Source organism: Leopardus geoffroyi, chromosome C1 (assembly GCF_018350155.1).
Source record: "Leopardus geoffroyi isolate Oge1 chromosome C1, O.geoffroyi_Oge1_pat1.0, whole genome shotgun sequence".
Taxonomy (NCBI): domain Eukaryota; kingdom Metazoa; phylum Chordata; class Mammalia; order Carnivora; family Felidae; genus Leopardus; species Leopardus geoffroyi.
Window position 1 is genome coordinate 33606892 of NC_059328.1, and position 19965 is coordinate 33626856.

General features: G+C 48.9%; 1 long non-coding RNA gene across 5 annotated transcripts in view; it reads left to right on the forward strand.

The window, feature by feature from the left end:
• The window catches only part of LOC123597722, a 93252-nt gene that overhangs the window by 10695 nt on the left and 62592 nt on the right, over positions 1-19965 (forward strand). For 3 of the 5 annotated variants that reach the window (XR_006712229.1, XR_006712228.1, XR_006712230.1), the window contains exon 2: positions 11054-11227. This is a non-coding gene — a long non-coding RNA (uncharacterized LOC123597722). Of the gene's footprint in view, positions 1-4436; positions 6241-11053; positions 11228-19965 lie in introns of those variants that run through there. The other 2 variants (XR_006712225.1, XR_006712227.1) reach the window with 1 other exon arrangement.

Consider the following 19965-nt stretch of genomic DNA (forward strand, 5'->3'; position numbering starts at 1 on the left):
TCAGCAATTCTGCTCCCTGTGGTGCAGCTGAATTTCCTCATGCAGGTGCATTCAGCGGGATACTTGGTGCGGGCCGGTCTCTGCACGTGGTGTCACACTCTCCTCTGTCTCCAGTAGCCTGGGCTTCCTTACAACCTTGTGTCTGGGGCTAACAGGGAGTATTCCAAGTGGGCAAACCCCAATGTGGGAAAACGTATCAAGCCTGCTCGTATCAATGCAAATTGTTCTGAATATAATTTGCTTTGTTGTCTAATCTATAAGGAGCACTTTCTCAGTAAGTGAATATTCTTCCCAGCTTGACTTTTAATGGTTGACTGATAGACTATCATTGGTTTAACCAATCTCCCATTGATAAATGTTTAGGTGGCTTTCATTTGAGGGCAGTTGTAAACAACTCTATGAAGATCAACTTTGTACCAAGAACTAGGTATGAATCCTTTCAAGAGAGGGATTATGAGGTCAAAGGACAAGAATTTTTAAAGCGTTGCCAAGTCACCCATCAAAAACATGGTATGCATTGCACTTCTACCAGTGTAAAGGGACCTGCCCTTCTCACAGTCCTCTGCCAATACTGGGTGTGGTCTGTCTTTTTTGTCTTTGTCCATTGGATCGGTGAAAAATAGTATCTCATCGTCTTCAGAAGAGAGAAAATTAAAAGTTGCCTCACCCAGAGGCTTAAGGAGAGTTCTTGTCATTTACTCAGAAGTGGCCCTTTAGGCCCTTTTGTGTCTAAAATCAGTGGACACAAAGCCAGTGTGATGCAATGTGTTTCTGTCCGCTGACTCAGGCTGTAAAAAGGAACACAGTGCTGACAGCTGAGCTCCTGACAGTGGAGATGAGGTCACTGTGTCCCCGCTGTGCGGTCGATCGGGACAAGTGCTCTGCTTTCCGGTCTGGTGTCTGCGGGTCTTCCGGTAGTCACAGGGCACATGGCCTCACCTGCCACGCTGCCACACCCATCTTGGGTCTGGCTCTTTCCCCTCTGACCCACTCTGGAGGGCCTGATAGTTAGGTCTGGACCTGGCTGGCTATGACTAATGAGAGTTGTAAGGAGAGGCATATAAAGCGGGACCCTGCGTCCTTGGCCTTGAACAGCCAGAGCCATTCCTCATGGCCTCAAAAACTCATGAACTGGGGGACACCTTCTTGTGTGGTAGCAAGTGTCCTGGACTTGAGCCAGCAAGCAATGGAGCCTTTCTGAGCCTCAGTTTCTTCATCTAGAATCTTCATCTAGAATGTGGGGGTAATAGAGCTTTAAGGATTATGTTCTTTCTCTTGCCTGATACCTGTAACTTTCACGGGATCCTCCAAGGTTGGGAGTGTCCTGCCCACTTTACAGATGTGGCAAAATGAGGCCCAGAGAAGGGAAATAACTTGCTCCCAATTGTGCAGCTAATAAATAGCAGAACTGGAAACATGAGTGTGATTTTATTAACGTTTTTTTTTTTTTTTTTTTTTTTTTAATTTATCTTTGAGACAGAGAGAGACAGAGCATGAATGGGGGAGGGTCAGAGAGAGAGGGAGACACAGAATCGGACGCAGGCTCCAGGCTCTGGGCCATCAGCCCAGAGCCCGACGCGGGGCTCGAAATCACGGACCGCGAGATCGTCACCTGGCTGAAGTCGGACACTTAACCGACTGCGCCACCCAGGCGCCCCATGAGTGTGATTTTAAAACCCTGCTGTCACCCAGCTGGACCAGTAGAGCATTCTCAGTGGGTGGGATGGCTGGGCTGGGGACCCACCACGGAGAGCCAAGTTTACTGCTGGAGTTCTCCAAAAGGGTGCTTGACTTCACAGCTATGATTCTACTTTGTTCCACTCTTCCCTCAGAAGGAGGCAGGGCCCTTCACTTAGTAACTGCTACCATTTACCTAGGGAGGTATTACGCCTGTGTTAGGCGCCCTTTATATGTACCTACTGCCTTTCCGCATTCAATTCCCATGGTGATTCTGTGCAAAGGTCTTCTTGTGATTCCATTCATTGGATGGGGTGCTGGGGCACAGGGAAGGTCGGTGACCTGCCAGGGCAACAGTGCTGAGTTGCATGCTCACTGGAGTGAGGTACTCAGGGCTGGACCACCACCAATATTTGCAAAGCATCTTGTCCTCTGATCACCAGAGCCTCTTCTCAGCCCTGGAAGGCAACCACTGTTTGCCTTACAGATGGAAAAACTGAGGCCCAGGGAGAGGAGGAGGCTTGTTTCCTCTACAGACTCAGCCTACTCAGTCCAGATTGCTGTATGGGGAAGTAATGGAGAAAAACTTGCCAGCAATGAACGGACTTCAGCCTGCCAGCTGAAGTGGACTCAGCCAGGGCTGGGTGTTCCTTCCAGGGAACTCAAGGTGGGGCAGGATGAATGTGAATGAGCTTAGAGGGCAGGCCAGGCCAGAAAGAGGAGAGGGCTGGTCTCTGGGGGGTCATGGGATGAGAAAGGGAGCCTAGAATGGGGCTTGGCCTATGGATTCCTTACCAACAGGTTTAAAAAGGGGCCATGTGGGAGTGTGGAGCTCGGGAATCAGGGCTCCTGGGTGTAAATAATGTGTGTGCTACTTATGGAAATGGGGAGTTTGGAAAAAAAAATGTTATATATATATATATATATAAAGTGGTGAGTTTGGGGGCAATATTTCCCTGAGCCTCAGTCCTTATTTGTAAAAGGGCTGAAGTATGATGGGTAAGACTGTGCAATCTGGCGCGATCTGGAGCAGTGCCTGGGGTAGATCCCAGCTCTGCCACTTCCAGGGTGACCCAGGGCAAGGGTGTTTGCCTCTCTGGGTCTCATTTTCCTCATCTGTATGATGGGCCTGCTAGTAATAGTACCCCCCTCACCTGGCTGTTGTGAGGATTTAATGGCTTCAAGCAGGCTTTTCCCCTAATCAGTCTTTGCTTCCACTGTCATCATCATCATGATCATCATTTACCTCCAAGGATGTTTGGAAGGATTTACCAAGGCTGCTGGTGCAAACTGGTGCAGCCTTTATTAGATAATTACCGAGCAGAGTGACAGGTGTTGTGAAATTCACAGGAAGGAGATAAAAGTTCTGCCTGGCTGGGTAGGAGAAGGGTGTGGAAGGCTTCCTGGGGAAGTGGCGTTTTCTGGGCGTGAAAGGATGTACAGAAGTTCCCCAGGTAGAGGAGGGGGCAGGTAGAGAGATGAATTTGAGGAAGGGCTCAGCGGTGAGAGAGCCTGAGCGTGTCTGGGAACCACAGAGCCGTTTCATTAGTTCCTATGCCTGTCGTCCATGTGGCAAAATCACCCAGAATACTTTAGAAAAACACAGATTTTGGTGGTTCCACCCAGCAATATGCTGAGTAGTAGGTGTCAGGTAGGACCTAGGAATCACTGTGGTTAAGGCTCCCTAGGAAATTCTGGTGCCCAACCAGGTATGAGAACCCCCTGCTCTGCGGAGGAGGCTATCTCTAAGCAGGGATAGGCCTCACTGAAATACCAATCCCAGACCTCTAAGATCTGAGCAGAGATCTTGAGAAGGTGGGGAGGTAATACAAGCAATCCCTGACTTAGACTCCTCACTCCCTCCCCCTGTCCAAGAGAGTCCCACATTCTGATGGCCACATTTGCCACCAGGGATAGACCCCGGAGATGCTACTCCCCTGGCCCCAAGCAGGACAACTTTCCTTCCCTCTGTCCATCCATCCATCTGTCCATTCACCAGACACAGTTCTTGAGCTCCCTCACATGTGCCAGGCAGGGTTTTGGGTCCTGGAGGTACAGTGGTGAATAAAGCAGACACTCTGCGTTCCCCCTACAGAACTTTCCATCAGCCCCGGCTCCCTTAGCTGACGGAGCATGGTGTGCTTCGTCATCAGGAATGTGGCTAAGTACAAGAGAACTGGGACAGGAAACCCACCCGGGGGGCTCAGACAGAGACAGCAGCAGCGCCCAGTGGCCCAGCCTCCAGACTCCCTGGCTTCCTGACTCTTCTCTCCCACAGGCCCCACCTCCTCTCCCAGATGCCTCAGGCCTTGCCTGCCCAGCTCTCAGGCTCTCCCCATGGTGCCTCTGCCAGGCAGGTCCTGGTGCCCAGGGAAGGGGTGAGCTGTGCAGCCTCCACCTCACCCCCCAGCCCACAAAGAAGCCAACAGCCTTCGGTAAGTCCTGAGCAACTCTTCTCAAGGGCAGGGTCAAGGAGCATTTCCTCACAGGGGTAGCAGAAATAACAAACACGAGGAAATGACAGGGATTCTGGGGATTTCAGAGCACGCAGCCTGGGTACAGGATGGACCCACGCAGAGAGATGGGGGGAGAACCTTGTTGCAACAACTTCCTTGCCCCCCGCCAGAGCCATCTCCTTGCGTCTTCGTGCCTTTATTCAGTCCTTCTGGTTCATCACAATCCCTTGCCTGCTCCAACCCCACCCAAGCTCACTCACTCTGCCATTCATTCATTTCTTCCCTCATTCATTCAACATATAGGTGCCACGTGCCAGACACAGGATGAAGCCATAGGCAAATGAGAGCCTCTCGTGGAATTGCCAGCTGAGTGGGTAAACAAACAACAATGGGACAACGGTAATACAATGTGACTATTGCCACCATGGAGTTTTGCTCAGGGTGCCAAAAACCCAGGGAGGAACCAAAGGAAGGCTGATTCTTGGTGCAGGAACAGGAACTTAAAGAGAGTGTAGCATACCGTGGGAACAGCAAGCATCAAGGCAGTGAAAGATGGTTTGCAATGGCTAGAGCACAAGGAAGGCTCAAGGGACAGAGGGAGTGGAGCCTGGAGAGGTCAGAGGGGTGGTCCATGGAGGGCCTTGAATGCTGGGCTAAGGAACTAGAACTTTCCACCATAGGCAATGGGGAGCCATTGGAGGATTGTGAGCTGGGGAGGGACATGGTCAGATTTGTGTCTTAGAATGACAACGTGTGGCAGCTGGTTTGGGAGAATGGGCTGGAGCAGAAAAGGCCAGGCAGAGCAGCCAGGAGAGGACGAGACATAGTCCAGGTGGGAGAAGCCAAGGCCTAACTAGGGCAGGACAGGTGGGTGGCTCAGCAGGTGTGAGCACCTCTGGGCATAAGAACCGAGGTCAGCGTGGGGCAGACACGCTGCAGAGCTGGCCCCATCAGGGCGACTGGGCGTTTTCCAGGCTTGAGGTCAAAGACAGGCTGAGGCAGGCAGGAGCTCTAGGAACTCTTGGCCTTTGGGCTGGGGTAGGCTCAAGGTCAGCAGATGCAGCTGGGTCTGGGTCTAGAGACTTGGGAGGTCCACAGCAGGACTCCAGCCTGCATGCAGGAATCAGGGCAAAGTCCAGCCCCGGAAAAGAGTTCCCAGGAGCCAGGCAGGGTGTCAGAGCCCTGGTCCTGAAGGAAGAGGCTACAAGGCAAAGAGCAGAGGACTCCTGCCTCCAGTTCCTTTATGTCATGAACCACTTCCCTTCTATGGCTACCTGTGAAGATGGGCTACGGAGGCACCTGGGGCTACTTTCTTGCTCATGCTTCGTCCGTCTTCAGATGAGGCTCCCCTCAGACTCATCTTGAGTCCAATGACCATCTGCCCCCATCCTGGGGAACCGAAGCCTGCATGGGGTCTGACCTGCCCCTGGCTCCAAGCTCTGGTGATGATGGACTCGGGCATGGCTCCACCCACAAAGCGTGCAGTTGGAATGCCACATTGACCGCCAGGAAGTTTCTTGTAAAGATATATACACTTACATTACAATCCAGCAGTCCCACTGGTAGGTATTTACCCAACATGGAGGAGAGAGTATGTTCACCCAAAGACTTGTAGGTAAAAGGTCATAACAGCTCTCTTTGTAATAGCCGAAGACTGGAAACGATCTACATGCTCACTGACAGGTGACTAAAGAAACAAATTATACAATGGGGCACTACTCAGCAACGAAAAAGCACGAGCTAGTAATGCATGCAGCAACATGGACAAATGTCAAAGCCAGTTGAATGAAAGAAGCCAGAAAAGAGAGAGAGCATACATAATGCGTGTGATTCCATTTTTATGAAATTCTCGGAAATGCAAACTAACCTGTGTTGACAGAAAGCAGACCCATGGTTATCTGGGATGGAGGGTGGCGGAGGGATGACAAGGAGGATGACCAAGGGGATGAAGACCTTTCGGAGGTGATAGATAATGTGCATTATCTTGGTGGTGGCGAGAGTTTCAAGTGCGGATACATGTGTCAAAACTTGTCAGATTGTATCATTTAAGCATGTGCTGTTTCTTGTACGTCGGTTATACCTCAATAAAGCTGTCTGAAAACTCTGATGCTGGTTATGCGCGGTCATAGCCAGGCTGGTCCTTACACAGCATCCGTCACCGTGTCTTCCTCCCAACCACCAGGGCACAGCGAAAGGTTGCTGTGCACCAAACTCCGTGTCCTAAATACTTCCACTAAATATATGCAGTTTGGGGCGCCTGGGTGGCTCAGTCGTTTAAGCGTATGGCTCTTGATTTCAGCTCAGGTCATGATTTCATGGTTCGTGGGATCGAACCCCATGTCAGGCTCTGCACTAACGGTACGGAGCCTGCTTGGGATTCTCTGTCTCCCTCTCTTTTTACCCCACCCCCACTCACACTATCTCTTCAAAATAAATAAATAAACACTTAAAAAATATATGAATGGAGTTTTCGCTTAAGCCTCACAACAGCCTTGTGAGGTGGCGCTGTTACTATGATCTCTGTTTTACATCTGAGGAAACTGAAGCTCAGAGAGGTTAAATCACTTCTCCAAGGAAATGTCATCTCACTGAATCCCAGCCCCAGCATTTGCTCCTAACCTAATCCAAACTCTGTTTGATTTGTTCTTATGATTATGCAAACATTGTGATATTTGTGGAGAACAGCGTTGAGACATTTAAATTGTTTTCCATCTCTTGTATATCATTAAGTATCCTAGCACATCTCATAATATTTAGTTTTTCCATATTTTTATCCATATGAAGACGGTGTTTTTACTACCGTAATTCAATATGTGCATAAACATTTGTTCCCCCTCCCCCAACCCTGCATATTTACATGTGGTCTTATATTCCTCTGAGCAAAGAACACCAAGAGAAACAGTTTTTAGGTAGGTAATTTTGGGTTCTCAGGGAAAGTCCTGAAAAGTGGAATGCAAGACACAAAGTGTTATGCTTTTTCCTCCTTATCTGGGTCTAAAAAAAACACAACTCAACCTTTTTCCTGCTCAGTCTAAGCTGGAGCCTTTTGGGAGCTCTAATCTAGACATCCTTGTGACAGTTCAAGCACCCATTCTCCCTCTTTGCAGGAAGTTGCTCACTCCCCAGCACCAAGAACAGGTTCTGATTGGTTTTAGCCAGTCCATATATCCACAGCCGTTGTCCAGGTTTGGCCCTAAAGCACATCAGAGCCAGTGAAAAGCAAGATTTCTTCTGTTACTCCTGAGGAGAAGCGGCCTCTCTTCTCCATGGGTGCTACCAGGAGACCCCCCCTTTTATGGAACACTGCAGGGAGGCACAAGGAGGCTCTTGGCAGACTGGTGGTGGGTGGTGGGAAGCTTTCGAATGGCACTGCAGACAGAGGTCAGGGCAGAGAGATAGAGAGCACCCCCTTCCCCATTCTTGCTGATGTTTGAGCCACCGGAAGCCAACTAACAGATTCCTTCTGTTTAAACCAGTTTTCATTCATCCATTTATTTGAACAACATATACTAATCTCTCCCTATGTGTTAGATACACTTGTAGGAGCAATAGGAGTTAGGTTTTCCATGACCAGAACCCTAAATATAATCTTAACCCAATCCTTAGTCATAAACTACAACTCTGATGCTTTTCTAGCGAAGAGCTTTTGATGGCAAGAAACAAAGGACGAAGGGGCATTAGTATGAGAGTATGTATGGTGCGCTAAGCGAAATCCGAGGAATATTCTTTTTTACTTTTTAAGTTAATTTATTTATTTTGAGAGAGAGAGAGTGTGCAAGTGGGGAATGGGCAGAGAGAAAGGGAGAAAGAGAGAGAGAATCCCAAGCAGGCTCCACACCAGCAGTGCAGAATCCGATGTGGGGATCGGACCCACAAACTGCAAGATCATGACCTGAGCTGAAGTCGGATGCTTAACTGACTGAACCACTCAGGTGCCCCCCACGAATATTCTTACAAAGATCCTACAGTGCTGGGCCTCAGGAGGTCCAGATGGAGGTAGGTCCCTAAAGATGAGGGATGCAGCCTCTGTCTAATCAGCGGAACTTCATGTCAGGGTCTAAATATCAATCATCTCCACTAACAGAGATCCTGAAATGATTTGTTCTCTGGACAGTGATCCCTTTATAGATTTTTTTTTTTTTTTGAAAGAGAGAGGGCGCAAGTGAGCAAGGGACAGAAAGAGAGAGAGGGAGAGAAGTGGGGCTCACCTGGGGCTCAAGCGGAACTCAAACTCATGAACCATGAGATCATGACCTGAGCCGAAGTCAGATGCCTAACCAACTGAGCCACCCAGGCGCCCCCTTTATAGATCTTTAGTAGCAATCTCCACCGGACAAATACTGTAACTCATATATATGATACTGGACAAAAATAGTAAATCCTTTCAAATGTATAATATTAGAACTCCTTTCAAATTAAAAAATTTTGCTCATGAAAGTGCTCAGTGCCTTTCCCCTTTGGCTAAACTTCCTAAGATTTCATTTGTCCTACCTTGGTGCTCTGAGGCCCCTCCTACACTGCTGACCACAAGGCCAATCTTGGAGGTGGCTTTGTGTCTAAAAAGAGGCCTGTATTTTTAAAAAATAGGTTTTATTTAGACACAAATTTCACGCAATAAAATTCTCCAGTTTCTAGTGTAAAATATGATTGACAAATGTATAGTTGCATAGCCCCCATATATATAGATACACATATATCTATACCTCGATATATGTATTGAGATAGAAAGCATTTCTATTACCCTAAAAGTTCCCTGTACCCTTTGAAGTCAATCCCTTCCCCCTCCTCTCAGCCTTTGGCAACTACTGATCTGCTTTCTGTCATCATAATTGCGAATTTCCAGGATTTCTTATAAACGGAATCATCTAATATGCATTCTCTTGTGTCTGGCTTCCGTCAGCCAGCATAATGATTTTGAGATTCATCCATATTATTGTGTATATATCACAATAGCAGTAGTATGCTGAGTAAATTCCATTCTGTGGATATACGACAGACGGTTAACCCATTTACCAGCTAATTGGCATTTGGGTTCTCTTCAGCTTTTGGCTATGGTGAACAGAGTTGCCATGGACATTCACTTATATGTCCCTCGATAAATATCTCTCGGTAAATATCTCTTGGGCAAACACATAGGAATGGGATGGCATGGGTGTAATGTAAGTGCATATTTACTTTACAAGGAACTGCCAGACTGTTTTCCAAAGTTGGACCATTTTACATTCCCACCAGCATTATAGGGGAGTTATAGGGACAACTATAGTTGTCCACATCCTCGTCAACATTGGCGTGGTCAATTTTTCTATTTTATTTTTTTCTTTTTAGTCATTATAGTGGATGTGGAGTGGCATTTCATTGTGATTTAAGTTTGGGTTTCTCTGATGACTAATGATGTCAAGATACTTATGTATCTTTTTTGGTGAAGTGTCTAATCAAATCTTTTTCCATTAAAATAGTTGGTTGCCTTCCTACTTTGAGTTGTCAGAACTCTTTATGTATTCTGGCTAAAAGTCCCTTATCTGATACGTGTTTTGCAAATGCTTTCACCCATTTGTGCCTTGCCTTTGCCTTTTTAATGATGTCTTTTAGAGAGCAGAAGTTTTTCATTTTCTTTTATGGTTTCTGACTTTTGTGTCCTATCTAAGAAAATTTGCTTAGCTCAGGGTTTCTTAATTCCAGTACAATTGTTATTCTGGGTCAGATAATTCTTTGTAGGGGGAGGCTGTCTGTGTATCGCAGAATATTTAGTAGCTTTCCTGCCCTTTACCCACTAACTTAGTAGCGTCACCCCTCCAGTTGTGACAACCAAAAATGTCTTCAGACATTGCCAAATGTTTCGGGGGTGGGGGGCGGGGAGCCTTTCCCAGGTTAAGAAACACTGACCTAAACCAACAAAAAAATTATTTTCGTCTACATTCTCTTCTAGAAGCTGTATAGTATAAATTCTTACAATTTCTATGACATATTTTGAGTTGATTCTTGCATTTGATGTGATGGTCGAGATTCATTTTGTTGCATGCAGATACTTAATTGTTTTAGCCCCATTTGTTGAAAAGGCCATCTATCCTTCCCCCATTGAATTATCTTGGCCCCTTTATAAAAAATTGATTGACTACGTTAACTGTAGGTCTATTTCTGGACTCTGTTTATTCCACTGATTTTTATGTCTACCCTTACATCAATACTGCACTGTCTTGATTACTGTAGCTTTATATTAATCTTGAAATCAGGTAGCATAATACTGAAACTTTGTTCTTACTTTACAAAATTGTTTTGGTTGTCTTAAGACCTTCACATTTTTGTAACTTTGGAATCAACTTGTTAATTTCTACAAAAACATCTTGCTGGTGTTTTGATTGAGATTGTATTGAATCTATAGATCAGTCTAAGATCTATACAATACAATACAGGTATTCTCATCTACAAACATACTTTATCTTTGCACAGCTTTATTCACAGCGTTTTGTTGTTTTCAATGTACCGGTTGCGGTGGTTTTAAAAATATGCTCAGGGGCGCCCGGGGGCTCAGTCAGTTAAGTGTCTGACTCTTGACTTCAGCTCAGGTCATGATCTCACGGTTCATCGGTTTGAGCCCTGCATTGGGCTCTGCATTGACAGTGCGAAGCCTACTTGGGATTCTCTCTTCCTCTCTCTCTGACCCTCTCCTGTACTCTTGCACACTCTCTTTCAAAATAAATAAATAAACTTAAAAAAATTAAAATTGAAAATATGTTCAGAAATTATTTGATATACCTCCGTTTCAAAATTGGAGACTAATTCTCCCCTTGAGTAAGGGCTAGATGTGACGGCTTGACTTGTTCAAATGATACAATAAGGCAGAAGTGACAGTGTGGGGCTCTGGAGACTAGGTCATAAAAAAACACTGTGGCGTTCCAATTGGATTGCCCTTTCTCTCTTAGGTCATTCACACTGGGAGGAGCCAGCTGGTATGTTGTAAGCAGCCCTATGGAGAGTTCCATGTGATGAGCAACAGAGGTTTCCTGCTAACAGCCACATCAAGCCTTCAGATGACCACAGCTCTGGCCAACATCTGGGTTGCAACCTACGAGAGACACTGAGCCAGAGCCATGCAGGTAAACTGCTCTTGAATTCCTGATCCATGGAAACTGCAGTAACAAATGTTTCCTGTTTTAAGCTACTAAGTTTGGGATAATTTGTTACACAGCAGTAGATAACTAATACATACATCTTGCATTTATTCTGTTAAATGTATCACTATTTGATTTTTTGATGCAATTTTATTTTTTAGTTTTATGTATTTTTAAGATTTTGTTTATTTCTTTATTTTAGTTTTTTAAATATTTATTTATTTTTGAGAGACACAGAGAGAGAGACAGACAGAGCACAAGCAGGGGAGGGGCAGAAAGAAAAAGACAGAGGATACAAAACAGGCTCTGCACTGACAGCAGGGCTCAAACTCACAAACTGTGAGACATGACCTGAGCCACAGTTAGGTGCTTAATCAACTGAGCTGCCCAGGAGCCCCTAAGATTTTATTTTTAAGTGTCTCTATACCCAGTGTGGGGCGTGATTTCGCAACCTCGAGATCAAGAGTCACTCTACCGACTGAACCACCCAGGCACCCCTTGATGCAATTTTAAAAGATGTTTTATTTTAATTTTTTAAGTTTAATTATTTATTTTGAGAGAGACAGAGACAGTGTGAGTTGGGGAGGAGCAGAGAGAGGGAGAGAGAGAATCCCAAGCAGGATCCATGCTGTCAGCGCAGTGCCTGACGCAGGGCTCGAGCTCAAGAAACTGTGAGATCGTGACCTGAGCTGAAACCAAGAGTTGGACACTTAACCTACTGAGCCACCCAGGCACCCATAAAAGACATTTTAAAACTTTCAGTTTCCAGTGGCTTATTGCTAGTATATAGAAATTTGATTGAATTGAGAACATTGGCTTTGTATCCTGTGACCTTGCTAAACTCAGTGTTAGTAGCTTAGAAGTCTATAATTTTGATGTGTTCATAAACTGATGTGATAATCCTCAATTCCCGGTTGGTGAGCATGCTGCTCTCTCTTTCCAGCAGTACACTTTTAATAAACCAAGTTCTTACTAATTTCGAGTCTCTGATCTCACCCTCTGACACTGGGAACCTTGAGGACCACCAGCAGCAAAAGTAGGAAATGGACTTTTACATTCACACCTCAATACTAACTCCACAACTCAATTACTATCCAACTTTGCTTCACTTCATTCTGCCTGCTATTAACTCCTTTCCTTTCCTTTCCTTTTTTAGCCACTGGCTTAAACAGGTTCAGATCTCTGGACTTCTCCCTACCATAATTCCTTTGCCTCCATTTTCCTACCATGTTTCCCAGTGTTCCTCACTTCAAGTTCCCAAGTGTGACGATCTGGTTTGGCCTGTCTCAACTTTTCCCTCCATGTCATTGGTTGCCTGGCAGCCCTCTAGTCAGGTCCCCCTTCTTCCTTCCAGTTGTTTCTGTCCACGGGGTCAAAATTCCATGGTGCAAGTGTATCCATTTGGGCGTTAGGACTGGGAACAGAGTGATCCCTTGAAAGGAGTGTGACGTGGTGGGTCCTGTGATGCAATGAAACCTCTCATACAGACCTCCAACCCTAGGCCCTACCTCCTCCTAAACCTCGAGTGACCTTAACACTGCTTGTCACCCAATCCGTGAAAGAAATGCAAATCCCATTTATAGGATTGAACATTCTTTTTTTAAATGCTTTTTTAAACGTTGATTTCTTTTTGAGAGAAAGAGTGTGTATGTGTGTGGGGGTGGGGAGGGGCAGAGAAAGGGGGACAGAGGATCTGAAGCAGGCTGTGCTCTGTCAGCACAGCACCTGATGCGGGGCTTGAACTCACAAACCGGGAGGTCATGACCCGAGCTGAAGTCAGATGCCCAACTAACTGAGCCACCCAGGCACCCCTGAACATTCTTATGCTTAACATGCATTATCTTCATCCTCTCTCCCAAACCCTCCCACCCCTTTCCTTGCTCATTCACAATCAGAACTAAAAAGTCCCAGAAAAAGCATGCACTCCAATCCATGAATCTGACAGGTGAGAGAACTGTGGCCCAGAGAGCTAAAGCGAACTTGCCCAAATTTATATAGAGGCAAAATGAGAGTATAGGCCTCCTGATTTTCCCAGGGGGTTTTCTCCCCCACTAACCAGTACTTGACTCCTTCAGACATGCCCACCTCCTCCCACTCCCTCTGGGGTCTGATGGGGCAAGAAACTGGTACTACAGTCTAATGGAGGCAGGCAGGGCCAAGGAGCAGGTGGCAGTTAGGACTCAGCTTATGTTGTGGGTATTAGGTGTCCCACCCTACCCAGGATCAGGCTGTAGATCTTAGTGAGTGAGTGCCTGGGTGTCTACGTCCAGGTTTGGCTAGGAGATGAGAAGTACAGAGGCAGGGGGCTGGCTGAGTTGGAGCTAGAACCAATAGACCTGTGTTGGTTTGCTGCTGGTCCTATAATTACCACAAACTGGGGAGCTTGAAACAGTAGAAACGCATTCGTTCATGGCTCCGGAGGCCAGAAATCTGAAAGCAAGTCATGAGCAGGGCTCCCCTGCCCCCGGAAACTCTGTTCCTTGCCTCTTCCAGCTTCTGGTGGCTGCAGATGTTCCTGGGCTTGTGGCCACATCACTTCAGGCTCTGCCCCCATCTTCACATCTCCTTCTCCTCTCCGTGAGTGCAGGTCTTCACCTCTCTGTGTCCCTCTAACTCTTTCTTATAAGGACACTTGTGATGACTTTTAGGGCCCCCTGGACAATTCAGGAGAAGCTCTTCTTCTCAAAATCCTTAGCTTAATCATGTCTTTTGCCATATAAGTAAGGTAACATTCATAAGTTCCAAGGATTTGATGTGGATATCATTTGGGGCACATTTTTCAGCTCACCACAGACCTCATTATCCTCCTTCCAATGGCCTCTGAGCCAGGGGATGGAGTGGCAGCCTTCCTTATTCCTCCTGGGAGTTGAGGGGAAACTGGAGGTAGCCAAGAGAGAGAATAGTTATGGCCCTCCTACTTATTAGACACTACATTAGCTTGGGCTGCCGTGATAAAATACCACAGACCGGGCAACTTAAACAACAGACATTTATTTTCTCACAGTCCTGGAAGCTGGGAGTCTGAGATTAGGGTGCCAGCATAGTTGGTCTCTGGTGAGAGCCCTGTTCTTGGCTTGTAGACAGCCGCCTTCTTGCTGTGTCCCCACAAAGCCTTTCTTCCACATGTACATAGGGGGAAGGGAAGGAGAGGGAGAGAGAGAGAGAGTGAGCTCAATCTCTTGGTGTCTTTTCTTATAAGGACACTAATTCTGTCTGATCAGGATAGACCCCTCATGACCTCATTCAACCTTAATGAATTCCTTCAAGGCCCCATCCCTAAATATAGCCATACAGGAGGTTAAGCTTCAACGTATGAATTTGTAGGAAGGGATACAAACAGTCAGACAAGAATAGACCCTTATGTTTATGTTTTTATTGAATCATCTTAACCGGGAATTAGTATTCTATTGGACAGATGAGGAAACTGAGGCTCACAGATGAAGTAACTTGTCCAAGTCACTCACCCAGCTAATGAGTGTCAGAGCCGAGATTCCAAGCCAAGCCACGCTGATTCCATTGCCCTGGGCTCGGCTGGAACTCCACAGTTAAGGCTTCAGCTCTGCCCTGCACTCACAGCATCACTGCCTCTTGTGAATAGTAAGGGAGATGATTCATTTTCAGAAACACCAAATGAAAGCTGTGCTGTCTAGTTAACACTAGGTTTACAACCTACTGGAAATATGTATAACACCCCCTGCCCCTCCACAGTGGAGTCCCAGACCCTTATACACTTCACTTCCTGGTTCTTCTTCCACTCTCCGTTTCCCGGGCTTATTTTCGAGGGCTTTGTAAGGAGTGTGTGCCAAAGAACAAAGGGTGGAGGGACTGAAAGTCTCTGCATCACATCAGGGAATATACATTTCTTCCAATCAGACTACTTTTTGCCTTACATGGGCATAGGCGATGTTGGGGGTGGGGCACTAGGCTGTAACCTCTGTAGTACTTAGCCAATGAGGAACCAGGGGAGGGACTTGCATACTCGGAGGTAAATCGTCTGCTGTAACTGCCTCATGTGTGCCTGTTCGTCAGACATCTGCTCTTACAAGAAGGTTGATTAAGGCCTTGCTTTACTGTGCTCCGAGTCTCCACGTCCCTCTTTTGATTGGGGTCCCTCCTTTGATTGGGTCGATGGACTTATTTCTAACACTCTGCTTTTACCTGAAGTACAAACTCAAGAGTTCACAGCTTCCTTAGCGTAGCATCTTCAGCCTTCAAGAAACCAATAAGCTCATAGCTCTCAGGTGTCTTGAGGAAGGTGATCACTGAAGGAGGAAGACAAGGGTCCGTGGGCTGGGCTTCCCTGTGTCTTGGCTTGCTTGAGCCCTGTGGGGGTGGGGTCTAGATGAGAACAACCTGGGGAGGGGCCAGGGAGAAAGCCCTCCTCCCCTGGGAGTGCAGAGACTTTAGTTGAGGTCCAAGCATGACAAAGCACCCACTCCATGGGTGATCTCTGGCAGTCTCTTTCACATTCTGGACCTCAATTTCTTCATCTTCCAAATGGGGGATTCAGTTCATTTATAAGATATGTTCAAGTCCTGAACCTCTGTGACTTAAAATACTGTCATCAGGACCAAAGCCGTCCGGTGAACAGAATGCTGTCGCTCATCACTACCATTCAGTGAACATTTACTTCCATTGCCATGTGCCTGCCCATGTGTTGGGCAATGCTGAACAATAGAGGGCATGCAGAGGGAGGGGAGACCCAATTCCTGGCCTTGGAGAATATTAGTGCAGGTAGAAAGGCAGATATAAAGGGAGGGGAGGGTAAGAAGGTATATAGTGTGCACAGGGCCCTGGTGCTGAGGAGGTTGCTGAGGGGGAGGGGCTCAGAGGGCAGAGTAGAGCTGCGAGAGACCCCACATTCAGTAAAGCAATGAAGGCATTGTTGTCTCCATTTTACAGTTAAGGAAACTAAAAGCTCCGAGAGAGAAATGGCTGCTAAGCCACACAGCTGGGAAGTGGTCAGGCCTGCCTCCATTTCGGGTCCTTGTCTTTTGGCACAGTTTGCCCTACACTATAGGTGACACTGGGACGGGGACAGAAAGGAATCTGACCCAAACACTGAAGATGCATGTGAAAAGTTCTCAGTCTGGGGAGATGGACAATCAACACGCAGCTCTAGATTTTCAGAAAGCACAGCTTGGCCACCTTGTGGATGTCAGGCCTTGGACCCAGGAGCAGAGGGACTGAATCAAAGTGTTTCCAGGCCCTTGGGGAGCTGTAGCCTGCTGGGGCGATGACACATTCCAGGGTCAGAGCGGTGACAATCCACAAAAAGTCTCAGCCTAGGCCTGCTGAGGGTTTTCAACCCAAAGAAATTTATGGCCTCGGACATTCATTTATTCATCCACTTACTCACCTACTCATTATTCCTTTCATTCGGTCACCGCATGGTACTGAGAGCCACCTATATATCTGTTTGCGGAGCCTGTCCTCCCTCTTTGGACACCAATCCCCAGGCCTGTGCCCTTGGGCTACAGTTTCAAGTCTGCATTTGTGTAACTTGTTGCTCAGTGCCTGGAGGGGGCAGGGCACGGGCCTGGTCTCCTGCCTCTCTGGTTGACCTAGGGGAGATTGAACCAGGCTAGTTGACCTCTCTGAAGCTTCTCTCTGCTGCTCCCAGAGCTCCCTCTTCAAGGCATGGGGACTCTAGGCCAGGTTGCAAGGGGGAGGTATTTGTGAGCACAAGGGCCCCACTCCCTAAATCTGCAGATCAGGTCCAAAGCAGAAGGGCAGAACTGGAGGGGGCAGATCGCAGAGCTCGGCCCTGTTCGCCACTGTACTGATAAAGCAGAGGCAACCACTGCGCCTCCCCCCAAACGGTAGGGGCCCAGCCTTTCAGTTCCCAGTTCTCCCGCTGCCTACAAATCTATCCTGGGTGGTCCCCAGGCTTTGCATTTAGCTGTTTAGATGGGGGATGGGAGGTCCCTCCTCAGAGGCTTGGCCGGTGGGTGTGGTGGGGGAGGGCAGCCGCTCCCGGTCCAGAAAACATTCCCTCTCAGTGCTTTTGATCTCCTGTGAGCCAGGCCCCATTCTTTCTCCCTATCTGCCCCTGGATTGCCCTGCGCCGAGGACAAAGTGGTGGAGGAGTGGAGGCGAGTGCGGGGAGGGTGAATTGAAGAGATAATGCAAAGGATCGTTCTGGAGTTCATCCTCTAACCCTTCTCGACAGTCGGGTATCTCTTGAGTGGCTGGTGAGGGGCACGAACCGACGCGTGCCTGTGTGAGATCAGGTGTGGACAAGGGTCTGTGGGACTACACACACGTGCACGCGCATACGTGGGTTCCCCTGTGTTTGCGGGACTGTGAGCAAGCACGAGGGTAGCCTGTAGGCACGAGTGCCCGCAGTGGTGGTGCTGCGGCTGGCTTGAGAAGGCGTTGGTCTCCCCACTGACCTCCATCGGCGCCACCTCTCCCCCTCCCTTTGATGCGGACAGGACTGGACAATCTGTCATAAAGGGCCCCTTGGAGACCGGTCCATCTAGGTTGGCTCCTAGATAAGACATTCCGGAGCGCAGACTTGTGTACCCGGATGTCCTTGTACATCGAATTCCACTTAGAGGCCCGAGGCGGAGTCCTCGTCCTCACACGCGGGGTGGGGGTGTGGTCGGGCACGCGTGAGTACAGGGGAGCCCTGCCCGCGCCTCTCCTGCAAATCCCGGGACTGTACATTTCACCACATTTCACCACCTGCCCGACCCCCGCCCGGCCGCCGGCCTCGTCCCTGCGGGCCCCGGGGCAGCCCCTCTCTTTGTCTGGGTCCAGACAGGCCGCACCTAGCACCCCGACCCCGCCGCCTGCCTCAGGTGCAAGAGACTGCCCCGCCCCCTTTCGGTCCGCGGGGCCCCGGAGGCGCGGGCGGCCGGGCAGGTAGCGGGCAGGCGCCGCCCCGCCCGAGGACAGGGCGCAGGGTCACCTGCCTGGGCGCGCCAGCAGACGAGCGCTACGTGCGCGGGCCGCGGGCAGGGCGGGGGCGGGGGGCGCGGGAGCTGCCCGGTCGGGGGCTGACGGAGGCGGCCCTCGCCCCCTTAGTCCTGCCCCTTCCCGAGCGCGCCCCGCCGAGCTTCCCGGTCGGGGTTCGGGCGACCCCTCTCCCCCCCCCCCCCAGCCAAGCGCAGGGCCCGCCTTCCCCGCCCCCGCCACCTGACCACCTTGCACCCCAAGGCCCAGTTCGAAGGCTGCTTCTGGGAAGCCGCCTCTGACTCCCGGTTTTAGTCACTGTCCTCGGGGCGCCCTCCAGCTCTGATCACTCGGGTCGAGGCTTGCTTCCCCTCAACATGCAGGGAGGGCCCGCACTGCCCGGCACCGGCCCCACCGCCACACTGCCATCTGTCCTCGGAGCGGGAGTGAATGGGCGAAGGCAGAGAGGGGCCTGCAGGAAAGCTGGGCGGGGGCCACAGCTCGAGCCGATGTGGGAGCTTCCCTGTCAGTCCCGGCACCACCGACCCTAGGGACGCCTTGGGTGCTTCATTTACGTGAACTCAGCCAGGACCCCCTAGCCTTTGCTCAAGCTGTTCCTTCTGCCTGATACACTCTCTCTTCAGCCACAGGTGCACACTGGGTCCTGGGGATCGCTCCTGGGGAAGCCATGCCTGATCCTTGGGGCCTTGTGGTGATCTGTGCACCTGACTTCCGTGCCGGCTGTTTACGCATAATGTTGCATTTCCCCGTTTTTATGACCCTGCCAGATAGTGAGGTGACAGCCTTGGAGTGACTGACCTGGGGTGTGAGCTCTGTGCTAGAAAGACATCAAACATCAAAAAGACATCAAAAATAAGCTCTTTCTCCCACCTCACACTGTGGCCTTGCTCTCCCAGGCCGTCCTCTGGGGACAACTGTTCCTCTGAACTGCTCCCCACCTCCCCTCAATCCTCCCCCCTCTTAGGCCAGAACAGGGCAGGGCTGGGATTCTTGCTCCAGGGCTAGGTCAGTCTGGGTCCTCTGTGGCTTTGGGCCTCCTTGAGGAATTTCAGGGGTGAATGTGCAGGGTGTGGAGAGGGGTGAGGTGGGAGCTGCAAGAATGTGGGGCTCCCAGAGGGAAGGCCAGCAAAAGGTGGAGAGGGCGGTGCGAGTGGGCTTTCCTGGGAAAAGGCCCTGGGAAGCAAGGGCTACTTTGAATGACAAAGGTTCCCTGGGGAGCAGAGGAAGGCTCGGGAGGGTGGGAATGTGGGAGGAAGAGGCTCAGAAGGGCGGGGAGGAAGCTGCCCAAGGGCTTCCATCCGCAGCGGCCCTTTCAAGTCCTGCTAAACCCGTAACAATGAGAGGAACTGACCTGTGGACACCAGGGGCAAAGGATGATTAACGTAATTCACCGAGGAAATACAAAAACCTTATGAAAATGTCAGAAATCCCAAAGTACAAATGAAAAGGAGATTCCGGCTTTTCTTATCTATAGAATTGGTCAAGATAAAAATAATGAAAACACCAGATGCTGGTACGATGTGGGGGAAGCCAGGGCCTTTTTTTCTGCCGAGGAGGTAAATTGTAGTATTCTGCAGGATAATTTGACAGTACGTATGAAAACTTTTAGAAGAGTAATCCTTTGAGTTAGCAATTCTGCTTCCAGGATGTGCCCTAAAATCAAAGCTGATTTATCCCAGCCTTATTTGTAATTGGGGTAAATTGGAAGTCTTCTAAATTTTCAATGACAGGGACCTGGGTAGATAGACTGTGCAGCATTCGTAGAAGGAAGGCTGTGGGGAAATTAAATATCACACTCTTGA